This window comes from Dendrobates tinctorius, unplaced genomic scaffold (assembly GCF_039654945.1).
Source record: "Dendrobates tinctorius isolate UK_male_01 unplaced genomic scaffold, ASM3965494v1 ptg000184l, whole genome shotgun sequence".
Lineage (NCBI taxonomy): Eukaryota > Metazoa > Chordata > Amphibia > Anura > Dendrobatidae > Dendrobates > Dendrobates tinctorius.
The window spans coordinates 18,315,603-18,330,914 of NW_027361851.1; the positions used below are offsets into that span (position 1 = coordinate 18,315,603).

Consider the following 15,312-nt stretch of genomic DNA (forward strand, 5'->3'; position numbering starts at 1 on the left):
CAAAATAGAGGAAAAATTACTAAAAAACATTCATGTGTTCAAAAGGAAAAAGTTACCGTTTCTCAAATTTTTAACATTTTGTTTTCTGTAGATAGTTAAGATTTTTAGGCCTTTTGATCATGATCAGTCCATGTGCTTTGTTTAATATCTCCTTAAAATGTAAACGGTGAAGAAAAAGCATTTTGCCGAAACCCGGGATTGGACCAGGGACCTTTAGATCTTCAGTCTAACGCTCTCACAACCGAGCTATTTCAGCCATATCTATACATTTTCTGGGGGGTTTGACACTCTGCAAATGTCAAGTGTCACACCTGGAGGGATATATTATAATTTTTCATTTGACTGTTTTTTGAAGCATGATTTCTATTTGAAACGCCTTCCATTTTGCTGTACATATTTAATAACATTCATTAACTATTTGTGAATGAGTAGAAAAAGACAGCAATTTTGCCATTGAATTTTTACATTTTCAGTTTGTCTCCATGCACCAGTATAATTCTGACCCTGTGCTTCTAGAATAGGTCATGGTCGCACATAAAACACAATTTGCATGCATAATGTTACATCAAGTTTTATTTTTTATGAGATGCAAACAATTGGAGCAAAAAAGAGACAAAAATTTAGAGAAAATATTTTATTGATTGTTAATGTTAAACATGAGACCATTTGTCTCAAAATGTGCTGAAACATGTCAGAATGACATGGGCATTTCACATTTTTTAAACTATGATTACCTACTTGTTAAGTTTTTGTTTATTAAGTATCGTTATGGTCTATTGATGTATGAGGTGAAAACTATGAAAGTAGACTTACCAGCAAATCCGTTTCTAGATATATTTCATGACAGCACTGTAGAAGGTTGATTCCCTACCCTAATAGGGACAGAGAACACAAAGAGGTGAAATAGTCCCTCCTCATTAACTGTCCAAAGGATTTTTCTAGTGCCAAAAGAACAACAGACATATGCATAAAAAATCTGTTTGATGTTCCTAGAGTTCTTTTTTGAGAGGACAAATTCAGATTCACTCCAAAGACTCTCAGGAAATTTTTCAAAACCACATTACTAAGTTTTGTTTGACCTCATCTAATCAATAAAAGAAGAAAAAAGTTTCTTGAAATTAAAAGTTGATGTCAGAAGTGGGATTTGAACCACTTGTAAACGGTGAAGAAAAAGCATTTTGCTGAAACCCGTGATTGGACCAGGGACCTTTAGATCGTCAGTCTAACACTCTCCCAACTGAGCTATTTCGGCCATATCTATACATTTTCTGGGGGGTTTGACACTCTGCAAATGTCAAGTGTCACACCTGGAGGGATCTATTATAATTTTTCATTTGACTGTTTTTTGAAGCATGATTTCTATTTGAAACGCCTTCCATTTTGCTGTACATATTTAATAACATTCATTAACTATTTGTGAATGAGTAGAAAAAGACAGCAATTTTGCCATTGAATTTTTACATTTTCAGTTTGTCTCCATGCACCAGTATAATTCTGACCCTGTGCTTCTAGAATAGGTCATGGTCGCACATAAAACACAATTTGCATGCATAATGTTACATCAAGTTTTATTTTTTATGAGATGCAAACAATTGGAGCAAAAAAGAGACAAAAATTTAGAGAAAATATTTTATTGATTGTTAATGTTAAAAGTGAGACCATTTGTCCCAAAATGTGCTGAAAAAAGTCAGAATGACATGGGCATTTCACATTTTTTAAACTATGATTACCTACTTGTTACGTTTTTGCTTATTAAGTATCGTTATGGTCTATTGATGTATGAGGTGAAAACTATGAAAGTAGACTTACCAGCAAATACGTTTCTAGATATATTTCATGACAGCACTGTAGAAGGTTGATTCCCTACCCTAATAGGGACAGAGAACACAAAGAGGTGAAATAGTCCCTCCTCATTGACTGTCCAAAGGATTTTTCTAGTGCCAAAAGAACAACAGACATATGCACAAAAAATCTGTTTGATGTTCCTAGAGTTCTTTTTTGAGAGGACAAACTCAGATTCACTCCAAAGACTCTCAGGAAATTTTTCAAAACCACATTACTAAGTTTTGATTGACGTCATCTAATCAATAAATGAAGAAAAAAGTTTCTTGAAATTAAAAGTTGATGTCAGAGGTGGGATTTGAACCACTTGTAAACGGTGAAGAAAAAGCATTTTGCCGAAACCCGGGATTGGACCAGGAACCTTTAGTTCTTCAGTCTAACGCTCTCCAAACTGAGCTATTTCGGCCATATCTATACATTTTCTGGGGGGTTTGACACTCTGCAAATGTCAAGTGTCACACCTGGAGGGATATATTATAATTTTTCATTTGACTGTTTTTTGAAGCATGATTTTTATTTGAAACGCCTTCCATTTTGCTGTACATATTTAATAACATTCATTAACTATTTGTGAATGAGTAGAAAAAGACAGCAATTTTGCCATTGAATTTTTACATTTTCAGTTTGTCTCCATGCACCAGTATAATTCTGACCCTGTGCTTCTAGAATAGGTCATGGTCGCACATAACACACAATTTGCATGCATAATGTTACATCAAGTTTTATTTTTTATGAGATGCAAACAATTGGAGCAAAAAAGAGACAAAAATTTAGAGAAAATATTTTATTGATTGTTAATGTTAAAAGTGAGACCATTTGTCCCAAAATGTGCTGAAACATGTCAGAATGACATGGGCATTTCACATTTTTTAAACTATGATTACCTACTTGTTAAGTTTTTGTTTATTAAGTATCGTTATGGTCTATTGATGTATGAGGTGAAAACTATGAAAGTAGACTTACCAGCAAATCCGTTTCTAGATATATTTCATGACAGCACTGTAGAAGGTTGATTCCCTACCCTAATAGGGACAGAGAACACAAAGAGGTGAAATAGTCCCTCCTCATTGACTGTCCAAAGGATTTTTCTAGTGCCAAAAGAACAACAGACATATGCACAAGAAATCTGTTTGATGTTCCTAGAGTTCTTTTTTGAGAGGACAAATTCAGATTCACTCCAAAGACTCTCAGGAAATTTTTCAAAACCACATTACTAAGTTTTGTTTGACCTCATCTAATCAATAAATGAAGAAAAAAGTTTCTTGAAATTAAATGTTGATGTCAGAGGTGGGATTTGAACCACTTGTAAACGGTGAAGACAAAGCATTTTGCCAAAACCCGGGATTGGACCAGGGACCTTTAGATCTTCAGTCTAACACTCTCCCAACTGAGCTATTTCGGCCAGATCTATACATTTTCTGGGGGGTTTGACACTCTGCAAATGTCAAGTGTCACACCTGGAGGGATATATTATAATTTTTCATTTGACTGTTTTTTGAAGCATGATTTCTATTTGAAACGCCTTCCATTTTGCTGTACATATTTAATAACATTCATTAACTATTTGTGAATGAGTAGAAAAAGATAGCAATTTTGCCATTGAATTTTTACATTTTCAGTTTGTCTCCATGCACCAGTATAATTCTGACCCTGTGCTTCTAGAATAGGTCATGGTCGCACATAAAACACAATTTGCATGCATAATGTTACATCAAGTTTTATTTTTTATGAGATGCAAACAATTGGAGCAAAAAAGAGACAAAAATTTAGAGAAAATATTTTATTGATTGTTAATGTTAAACGTGAGACCATTTGTCCCAAAATGTGCTGAAACATGTCAGAATGACATGGGCATTTCACATTTTTTAAACTATGATTACCTACTTGTTAAGTTTTTGTTTATTAAGTATCGTTATGGTCTATTGATGTATGAGGTGAAAACTATGAAAGTAGACTTACCAGCAAATCCGTTTCTAGATATATTTCATGACAGCACTGTAGAAGGTTGATTCCCTACCCTAATAGGGACAGAGAACACAAAGAGGTGAAATAGTCCCTCCTCATTAACTGTCCAAAGGTTTTTTCTAGTGCCAAAAGAACAACAGACATATGCACAAAAAATCTGTTTGATGTTCCTAGAGTTCTTTTTTGAGAGGACAAATTCAGATTCACTCCAAAGACTCTCAGGAAATTTTTCAAAACCACATTACTAAGTTTTGTTTGACCTCATCTAATCAATACATGAAGAAAAAAGTTTCTTGAAATTAAAAGTTGATGTCAGAAGTGGGATTTGAACCACTTGTAAACGGTGAAGAAAAAGCATTATGCCGAAACCCGGGATTGGACCAGGGACCTTTAGATCTTCAGTCTAACGCTCTCCCAACTGAGCTATTTCGGCCATATCTATACATTTTCTGGGGGGGTTTGACACTCTGCAAATGTCAAGTGTCACACCTGGAGGGATATATTATAATTTTTCATTTGACTGTTTTTTGAAGCATGATTTCTATTTGAAACGCCTTCCATTTTGCTGTACATATTTAATAACATTCATTAACTATTTGTGAATGAGTAGAAAAAGACAGCAATTTTGCCATTGAATTTTTACATTTTCAGTTTGTCTCCATGCACCAGTATAATTCTGACCCTGTGCTTCTAGAATAGGTCATGGTCGCACATAAAACACAATTTGCATGCATAATGTTACATCAAGTTTTATTTTTTATGAGATGCAAACAATTGGAGCAAAAAAGAGACAAAAATTTAGTGAAAATATTTTATTGATTGTTAAAAGTGAGACCATTTGTCCCAAAATGTGCTGAAACATGTCAGAAGGACATGGGCATTTCACATTTTTTAAACTATGATTACCTACTTGTTAAGTTTTTGTTAATTAAGTATCGTTATGGTCTATTGATGTATGAGGTGAAAACTATGAAAGTAGACTTACCAGCAAATCCGTTTCTAGATATATTTCATGACAGCACTGTAGAAGGTTGATTCCCTACCCTAATAGGGACAGAGAACACAAAGAGGTGAAATAGTCCCTCCTCATTGACTGTCCAAAGGATTTTTCTAGTGCCAAAAGAACAACAGACATATGCACAAAAAAACCTGTTTGATGTTCCTAGAGTTCTTTTTTGAGAGGACAAATTCAGATTCACTCCAAAGACTCTCAGGAAATTTTTCAAAACCACATTACTAAGTTTTGTTTGACCTCATCTAATCAATAAATGAAGATAAAGTTTCTTGAAATTAAATGTTGATGTCAGAAGTGGGATTTAAACCCACGCCTCCAGGGAAGACTGCGACCTGAACGCAGCGCCTTAGACCGCTCGGCCATCCTGACTTCGATATGCAATTGGAACTTAACTCCTTCCATGCTAGTCAGCAGAAATGTTACCATCCCTTGTGATTAAAAACTTGTCACACCACCCCAAAAAAGTCAATAAATAACATTTTTTATATGCGTACTTTTCGTCTGCATTAATTTTTAAACCTCCATTTATTTTGTTTGGATATTAGAAATGTTAGATTTCTCACAAATGCAGTGATGCACCACATTTCTTCAGAAACTACTGTTTGGCCACACAGCAGGGCTTTGAAAGGAAGAGCCCTATTTGGGTTTTGCAATGCAGATTTTGCAGGAATACCTTGCAGATGAAATTTGCAGAGTACCAAAACAGCAGAAAACCTCCCAAAGTGACCACATTTTAGAAATTATTTTGCACAATGAGTTAATCAACACCTGCAATTACTATTGTCAGCCTATAGGTGTTTTCACTCTGAACCATCCAGCATTGCAAGTATGCCAGTTTAGTGCCCAGCTTTTGCTTGCAGAGACAAGCAACCCATACATTTTTAAGTGGGCTCTACTCACTGGAGCAATGTCAAATATGTAGATGCTTTGTCTCACCATTAAAGTAGAAACCTCCTATATTTCAAATTAAAGATGACGGACCTGTGTGGAGCTTGTGTTTTTTGCCTTTTTGACTTTGTCCACAGCATATTTTTTAAGGACATTTGTCTCAGTAATGCCTCAGTGTTTCAAAGTCAAACAAGCTGACTATAATCATTCAGCTAGTGTCTGATAAGTGCTGTCTGTTTCAGCTATCAGGTTACCTTTTAATCCTCTTACAGCTAAGTCAATCTGAAATAAAACAAAATAGAGGAAAAATTACTAAAAAACATTCATGTGTTCAAAAGGAAAAAGTTACCGTTTCTCAAATTTTTAACATTTTGTTTTCTGTAGATAGTTAAGATTTTTAGGCCTTTTGATCATGATCAGTCCATGTGCTTTGTTTAATATCTCCTTAAAATGTAAACGGTGAAGAAAAAGCATTTTGCCGAAACCCGGGATTGGACCAGGGACCTTTAGATCTTCAGTCTAACACTCTCCCAACTGAGCTATTTCGGCCATATCTATACATTTTCTGGGGGGGTTGACACTCTGCAAATGTCAAGTGTCACACCTGGAGGGATATATTATAATTTTTCATTTGACTGTTTTTTGAAGCATGATTTCTATTTGAAACGCCTTCCATTTTGCTGTACATATTTAATAACATTCATTAACTATTTGTGAATGAGTAGAAAAAGACAGCAATTTTGCCATTGAATTTTTACATTTTCAGTTTGTCTCCATGCACCAGTATAATTCTGACCCTGTGCTTCTAGAATAGGTCATGGTCGCACATAAAACACAATTTGCATGCATAATGTTACATCAAGTTTTATTTTTTATGAGATGCAAACAATTGGAGCAAAAAAGAGACAAAAATTTAGAGAAAATATTTTATTGATTGTTAAAAGTGAGACCATTTGTCCCAAAATGTGCTGAAACATGTCAGAAGGACATGGGCATTTCACATTTTTTAAACTATGATTACCTACTTGTTAAGTTTTTGTTAATTAAGTATCGTTATGGTCTATTGATGTATGAGGTGAAAACTATGAAAGTAGACTTACCAGCAAATCCGTTTCTAGATATATTTCATGACAGCACTGTAGAAGGTTGATTCCCTACCCTAATAGGGACAGAGAAGACAAAGAGGTGAAATAGTCCCTCCTCATTGACTGTCCAAAGGATTTTTCTAGTGCCAAAAGAACAACAGACATATGCACAAAAAAACCTGTTTGATGTTCCTAGAGTTCTTTTTTGAGAGGACAAATTCAGATTCACTCCAAAGACTCTCAGGAAATTTTTCAAAACCACATTACTAAGTTTTGTTTGACCTCATCTAATCAATAAATGAAGATAAAGTTTCTTGAAATTAAATGTTGATGTCAGAAGTGGGATCTGAACCCACGCCTCCAGGGGAGACTGCTACCTGAACGCAGCGCCTTAGACCGCTCGGCCATCCTGACTTCGATATGCAATTGGAACTTAACTCCTTCCATGCTAGTCAGCAGAAATGTTACCATCCCTTGTGATTAAAAACTTGTCACACCACCCCAAAAAAGTCAATAAATAACATTTTTTATATGCGTACTTTTCGTCTGCATTAATTTTTAAACCTCCATTTATTTTGTTTGGATATTAGAAATGTTAGATTTCTCACAAATGCAGTGATGCACCACATTTCTTCAGAAACTACTGTTTGGACACACAGCAGGGCTTTGAAAGGAAGAGCCCTATTTGGGTTTTGCAATGCAGATTTTGCAGGAATACCTTGCAGATGAAATTTGCAGAGTACCAAAACAGCAGAAAACCTCCCAAAGTGACCACATTTTAGAAATTATTTTGCACAATGAGTTAATCAACACCTGCAATTACTATTGTCAGCCTATAGGTGTTTTCACTCTGAACCATCCAGCATTGCAAGTATGCCAGTTTAGTGCCCAGCTTTTGCTTGCAGAGACAAGCAACCCATACATTTTTAAGTGGGCTCTACTCACTGGAGCAATGTCAAATATGTAGATGCTTTGTCTCACCATTAAAGTAGAAACCTCCTATATTTCAAATTAAAGATGACGGACCTGTGTGGAGCTTGTGTTTTTTGCCTTTTTGACTTTGTCCACAGCATATTTTTTAAGGACATTTGTCTCAGTAATGCCTCAGTGTTTCAAAGTCAAACAAGCTGACTATAATCATTCAGCTAGTGTCTGATAAGTGCTGTCTGTTTCAGCTATCAGGTTACCTTTTAATCCTCTTACAGCTAAGTCAATCTGAAATAAAACAAAATAGAGGAAAAATTACTAAAAAACATTCATGTGTTCAAAAGGAAAAAGTTACCGTTTCTCAAATTTTTAACATTTTGTTTTCTGTAGATAGTTAAGATTTTTAGGCCTTTTGATCATGATCAGTCCATGTGCTTTGTTTAATATCTCCTTAAAATGTAAACGGTGAAGAAAAAGCATTTTGCCGAAACCCGGGATTGGACCAGGGACCTTTAGATGTTCAGTCTAACGCTCTCCCAACTGAGCTATTTCAGCCATATCTATACATTTTCTGGGGGGTTTGACACTCTGCAAATGTCAAGTGTCACACCTGGAGGGATATATTATAATTTTTCATTTGACTGTTTTTTGAAGCATGATTTCTATTTGAAACGCCTTCCATTTTGCTGTACATATTTAATAACATTCATTAACTATTTGTGAATGAGTAGAAAAAGACAGCAATTTTGCCATTGAATTTTTACATTTTCAGTTTGTCTCCATGCACCAGTATAATTCTGACCCTGTGCTTCTAGAATAGGTCATGGTTGCACATAAAACACAATTTGCATGCATAATGTTACATCAAGTTTTATTTTTTATGAGATGCAAACAATTGGAGCAAAAAAGAGACAAAAATTTAGTGAAAATATTTTATTGATTGTTAAAAGTGAGACCATTTGTCCCAAAATGTGCTGAAACATGTCAGAAGGACATGGGCATTTCACATTTTTTAAACTATGATTACCTACTTGTTAAGTTTTTGTTAATTAAGTATCGTTATGGTCTATTGATGTATGAGGTGAAAACTATGAAAGTAGACTTACCAGCAAATCCGTTTCTAGATATATTTCATGACAGCACTGTAGAAGGTTGATTCCCTACCCTAATAGGGACAGAGAACACAAAGAGGTGAAATAGTCCCTCCTCATTGACTGTCCAAAGGATTTTTCTAGTGCCAAAAGAACAACAGACATATGCACAAAAAAACCTGTTTGATGTTCCTAGAGTTCTTTTTTGAGAGGACAAATTCAGATTAACTCCAAAGACTCTCAGGAAATTTTTCAAAACCACATTACTAAGTTTTGTTTGACCTCATCTAATCAATAAATGAAGATAAAGTTTCTTGAAATTAAATGTTGATGTCAGAAGAGGGATTTAAACCCACGCCTCCAGGGAAGACTGCGACCTGAACGCAGCGCCTTAGACCGCTCGGCCATCCTGACTTCAATATGCAATTGGAACTTAACTCCTTCCATGCTAGTCAGCAGAAATGTTACCATCCCTTGTGATTAAAAACTTGTCACACCACCCCAAAAAAGTCAATAAATAACATTTTTTATATGCGTACTTTTCGTCTGCATTAATTTTTAAACCTCCATTTATTTTGTTTGGATATTAGAAATGTTAGATTTCTCACAAATGCGGTGATGCACCACATTTCTTCAGAAACTACTGTTTGGCCACACAGCAGGGCTTTGAAAGGAAGAGCCCTATTTGGGTTTTGCAATGCAGATTTTGCAGGAATACCTTGCAGATGAAATTTGCAGAGTACCAAAACAGCAGAAAACCTCCCAAAGTGACCACATTTTAGAAATTATTTTGCACAATGAGTTAATCAACACCTGCAATTACTATTGTCAGCCTATAGGTGTTTTCACTCTGAACCATCCAGCATTGCAAGTATGCCAGTTTAGTGCCCAGCTTTTGCTTGCAGAGACAAGCAACCCATACATTTTTAAGTGGGCTCTACTCACTGGAGCAATGTCAAATATGTAGATGCTTTGTCTCACCATTAAAGTAGAAACCTCCTATATTTCAAATTAAAGATGACGGACCTGTGTGGAGCTTGTGTTTTTTGCCTTTTTGACTTTGTCCACAGCATATTTTTTAAGGACATTTGTCTCAGTAATGCCTCAGTGTTTCAAAGTCAAACAAGCTGACTATAATCATTCAGCTAGTGTCTGATAAGTGCTGTCTGTTTCAGCTATCAGGTTACCTTTTAATCCTCTTACAGCTAAGTCAATCTGAAATAAAACAAAATAGAGGAAAAATTACTAAAAAACATTCATGTGTTCAAAAGGAAAAAGTTACCGTTTCTCAAATTTTTAACATTTTGTTTTCTGTAGATAGTTAAGATTTTTAGGCCTTTTGATCATGATCAGTCCATGTGCTTTGTTTAATATCTCCTTAAAATGTAAACGGTGAAGAAAAAGCATTTTGCCGAAACCCGGGATTGGACCAGGGACCTTTAGATCTTCAGTCTAACGCTCTCCCAACTGAGCTATGTCGGCCATATCTATACTTTTTCTGGGGGGTTTGACACTCTGCAAATGTCAAGTGTCACACCTGGAGGGATATATTATCATTTTTCATTTGACTGTTTTTTGAAGCATGATTTCTATTTGAAACGCCTTCCATTTTGCTGTACATATTTAATAACATTCATTAACTATTTGTGAATGAGTAGAAAAAGACAGCAATTTTGCCATTGAATTTTTACATTTTCAGTTTGTCTCCATGCACCAGTATAATTCTGACCCTGTGCTTCTAGAATAGGTCATGGTCGCACATAAAACACAATTTGCATGCATAATGTTACATCAAGTTTTATTTTTTATGAGATGCAAACAATTGGAGCAAAAAAGAGACAAAAATTTAGTGAAAATATTTTATTGATTGTTAAAAGTGAGACCATTTGTCCCAAAATGTGCTGAAACATGTCAGAAGGACATGGGCATTTCACATTTTTTAAACTATGATTACCTACTTGTTAAGTTTTTGTTAATTAAGTATCGTTATGGTCTATTGATGTATGAGGTGAAAACTATGAAAGTAGACTTACCAGCAAATCCGTTTCTAGATATATTTCATGACAGCACTGTAGAAGGTTGATTCCCTACCCTAATAGGGACAGAGAACACAAAGAGGTGAAATAGTCCCTCCTCATTGACTGTCCAAAGGATTTTTCTAGTGCCAAAAGAACAACAGACATATGCACAAAAAAACCTGTTTGATGTTCCTAGAGTTCTTTTTTGAGAGGACAAATTCAGATTCACTCCAAAGACTCTCAGGAAATTTTTCAAAACCACATTACTAAGTTTTGTTTGACCTCATCTAATCAATAAATGAAGATAAAGTTTCTTGAAATTAAATGTTGATGTCAGAAGTGGGATTTAAACCCACGCCTCCAGGGAAGACTGCGACCTGAACGCAGCGCCTTAGACCGCTCGGCCATCCTGACTTCGATATGCAATTGGAACTTAACTCCTTCCATGCTAGTCAGCAGAAATGTTACCATCCCTTGTGATTAAAAACTTGTCACACCACCCCAAAAAAGTCAATAAATAACATTTTTTATATGCGTACTTTTCGTCTGCATTAATTTTTAAACCTCCATTTATTTTGTTTGGATATTAGAAATGTTAGATTTCTCACAAATGCAGTGATGCACCACATTTCTTCAGAAACTACTGTTTGGCCACACAGCAGGGCTTTGAAAGGAAGAGCCCTATTTGGGTTTTGCAATGCAGATTTTGCAGGAATACCTTGCAGATGAAATTTGCAGAGTACCAAAACAGCAGAAAACCTCCCAAAGTGACCACATTTTAGAAATTATTTTGCACAATGAGTTAATCAACACCTGCAATTACTATTGTCAGCCTATAGGTGTTTTCACTCTGAACCATCCAGCATTGCAAGTATGCCAGTTTAGTGCCCAGCTTTTGCTTGCAGAGACAAGCAACCCATACATTTTTAAGTGGGCTCTACTCACTGGAGCAATGTCAAATATGTAGATGCTTTGTCTCACCATTAAAGTAGAAACCTCCTATATTTCAAATTAAAGATGACGGACCTGTGTGGAGCTTGTGTTTTTTGCCTTTTTGACTTTGTCCACAGCATATTTTTTAAGGACATTTGTCTCAGTAATGCCTCAGTGTTTCAAAGTCAAACAAGCTGACTATAATCATTCAGCTAGTGTCTGATAAGTGCTGTCTGTTTCAGCTATCAGGTTACCTTTTAATCCTCTTACAGCTAAGTCAATCTGAAATAAAACAAAATAGAGGAAAAATTACTAAAAAACATTCATGTGTTCAAAAGGAAAAAGTTACCGTTTCTCAAATTTTTAACATTTTGTTTTCTGTAGATAGTTAAGATTTTTAGGCCTTTTGATCATGATCAGTCCATGTGCTTTGTTTAATATCTCCTTAAAATGTAAACGGTGAAGAAAAAGCATTTTGCCGAAACCCGGGATTGGACCAGGGACCTTTAGATCTTCAGTCTAACGCTCTCCCAACTGAGCTATTTCGGCCATATCTATACATTTTCTGGGGGGGTTGACACTCTGCAAATGTCAAGTGTCACACCTGGAGGGATATATTATAATTTTTCATTTGACTGTTTTTTGAAGCATGATTTCTATTTGAAACGCCTTCCATTTTGCTGTACATATTTAATAACATTCATTAACTATTTGTGAATGAGTAGAAAAAGACAGCAATTTTGCCATTGAATTTTTACATTTTCAGTTTGTCTCCATGCACCAGTATAATTCTGACCCTGTGCTTCTAGAATAGGTCATGGTCGCACATAAAACACAATTTGCATGCATAATGTTACATCAAGTTTTATTTTTTATGAGATGCAAACAATTGGAGCAAAAAAGAGACAAAAATTTAGAGAAAATATTTTATTGATTGTTAAAAGTGAGACCATTTGTCCCAAAATGTGCTGAAACATGTCAGAAGGACATGGGCATTTCACATTTTTTAAACTATGATTACCTACTTGTTAAGTTTTTGTTAATTAAGTATCGTTATGGTCTATTGATGTATGAGGTGAAAACTATGAAAGTAGACTTACCAGCAAATCCGTTTCTAGATATATTTCATGACAGCACTGTAGAAGGTTGATTCCCTACCCTAATAGGGACAGAGAACACAAAGAGGTGAAATAGTCCCTCCTCATTGACTGTCCAAAGGATTTTTCTAGTGCCAAAAGAACAACAGACATATGCACAAAAAAACCTGTTTGATGTTCCTAGAGTTCTTTTTTGAGAGGACAAATTCAGATTCACTCCAAAGACTCTCAGGAAATTTTTCAAAACCACATTACTAAGTTTTGTTTGACCTCATCTAATCAATAAATGAAGATAAAGTTTCTTGAAATTAAATGTTGATGTCAGAAGTGGGATCTGAACCCACGCCTCCAGGGGAGACTGCTACCTGAACACAGCGCCTTAGACCGCTCGGCCATCCTGACTTCGATATGCAATTGGAACTTAACTCCTTCCATGCTAGTCAGCAGAAATGTTACCATCCCTTGTGATTAAAAACTTGTCACACCACCCCAAAAAAGTCAATAAATAACATTTTTTATATGCGTACTTTTCGTCTGCATTAATTTTTAAACCTCCATTTATTTTGTTTGGATATTAGAAATGTTAGATTTCTCACAAATGCAGTGATGCACCACATTTCTTCAGAAACTACTGTTTGGACACACAGCAGGGCTTTGAAAGGAAGAGCCCTATTTGGGTTTTGCAATGCAGATTTTGCAGGAATACCTTGCAGATGAAATTTGCAGAGTACCAAAACAGCAGAAAACCTCCCAAAGTGACCACATTTTAGAAATTATTTTGCACAATGAGTTAATCAACACCTGCAATTACTATTGTCAGCCTATAGGTGTTTTCACTCTGAACCATCCAGCATTGCAAGTATGCCAGTTTAGTGCCCAGCTTTTGCTTGCAGAGACAAGCAACCCATACATTTTTAAGTGGGCTCTACTCACTGGAGCAATGTCAAATATGTAGATGCTTTGTCTCACCATTAAAGTAGAAACCTCCTATATTTCAAATTAAAGATGACGGACCTGTGTGGAGCTTGTGTTTTTGCCTTTTTGACTTTGTCCACAGCATATTTTTTAAGGACATTTGTCTCAGTAATGCCTCAGTGTTTCAAAGTCAAACAAGCTGACTATAATCATTCAGCTAGTGTCTGATAAGTGCTGTCTGTTTCAGCTATCAGGTTACCTTTTAATCCTCTTACAGCTAAGTCAATCTGAAATAAAACAAAATAGAGGAAAAATTACTAAAAAACATTCATGTGTTCAAAAGGAAAAAGTTACCGTTTCTCAAATTTTTAACATTTTGTTTTCTGTAGATAGTTAAGATTTTTAGGCCTTTTGATCATGATCAGTCCATGTGCTTTGTTTAATATCTCCTTAAAATGTAAACGGTGAAGAAAAAGCATTTTGCCGAAACCCGGGATTGGACCAGGGACCTTTAGATCTTCAGTCTAACGCTCTCCCAACTGAGCTATTTCAGCCATATCTATACATTTTCTGGGGGGGTTGACACTCTGCAAATGTCAAGTGTCACACCTGGAGGGATATATTATAATTTTTCATTTGACTGTTTTTTGAAGCATGATTTCTATTTGAAACGCCTTCCATTTTGCTGTACATATTTAATAACATTCATTAACTATTTGTGAATGAGTAGAAAAAGACAGCAATTTTGCCATTGAATTTTTACATTTTCAGTTTGTCTCCATGCACCAGTATAATTCTGACCCTGTGCTTCTAGAATAGGTCATGGTCGCACATAAAACACAATTTGCATGCATAATGTTACATCAAGTTTTATTTTTTATGAGATGCAAACAATTGGAGCAAAAAAGAGACAAAAATTTAGAGAAAATATTTTATTGATTGTTAAAAGTGAGACCATTTGTCCCAAAATGTGCTGAAACATGTCAGAAGGACATGGGCATTTCACATTTTTTAAACTATGATTACCTACTTGTTAAGTTTTTGTTAATTAAGTATCGTTATGGTCTATTGATGTATGAGGTGAAAACTATGAAAGTAGACTTACCAGCAAATCCGTTTCTAGATATATTTCATGACAGCACTGTAGAAGGTTGATTCCCTACCCTAATAGGGACAGAGAACACAAAGAGGTGAAATAGTCCCTCCTCATTGACTGTCCAAAGGATTTTTCTAGTGCCAAAAGAACAACAGACATATGCACAAAAAAACCTGTTTGATGTTCCTAGAGTTCTTTTTTGAGAGGACAAATTCAGATTCACTCCAAAGACTCTCAGGAAATTTTTCAAAACCACATTACTAAGTTTTGTTTGACCTCATCTAATCAATAAATGAAGATAAAGTTTCTTGAAATTAAATGTTGATGTCAGAAGTGGGATCTGAACCCACGCCTCCAGGGGAGACTGCTACCTGAACGCAGCGCCTTAGACCGCTCGGCCATCCTGACTTCGATATGCAATTGGAACTTAACTCCTTCCA

General features: G+C 35.5%; 6 non-coding genes across 6 annotated transcripts; all 6 read right to left on the reverse strand.

Annotated features, from left to right (window-relative positions):
- Positions 1–1,179: 1,179 nt before the first annotated feature.
- Positions 1,180–1,252, reverse strand: TRNAV-GAC (transfer RNA valine (anticodon GAC)). Its single transcript has one exon. It is a non-coding gene; the product is annotated as a tRNA-Val (tRNA).
- A 2,915-nt stretch (positions 1,253–4,167) lies between these two features.
- TRNAF-GAA (transfer RNA phenylalanine (anticodon GAA)) lies at positions 4,168–4,240 on the reverse strand. The gene has a single exon. It is a non-coding gene; the product is annotated as a tRNA-Phe (tRNA).
- An 868-nt stretch (positions 4,241–5,108) lies between these two features.
- TRNAL-CAG (transfer RNA leucine (anticodon CAG)) lies at positions 5,109–5,191 on the reverse strand. The gene has a single exon. It is a non-coding gene; the product is annotated as a tRNA-Leu (tRNA).
- Positions 5,192–6,186: 995 nt separating this feature from the next.
- Positions 6,187–6,259, reverse strand: TRNAF-GAA (transfer RNA phenylalanine (anticodon GAA)). Its single transcript has one exon. It is a non-coding gene; the product is annotated as a tRNA-Phe (tRNA).
- Positions 6,260–11,162: 4,903 nt separating this feature from the next.
- Positions 11,163–11,245, reverse strand: TRNAL-CAG (transfer RNA leucine (anticodon CAG)). The gene has a single exon. It is a non-coding gene; the product is annotated as a tRNA-Leu (tRNA).
- Positions 11,246–12,240: 995 nt separating this feature from the next.
- TRNAF-GAA (transfer RNA phenylalanine (anticodon GAA)) lies at positions 12,241–12,313 on the reverse strand. The gene has a single exon. It is a non-coding gene; the product is annotated as a tRNA-Phe (tRNA).
- Positions 12,314–15,312: the final 2,999 nt, after the last annotated feature.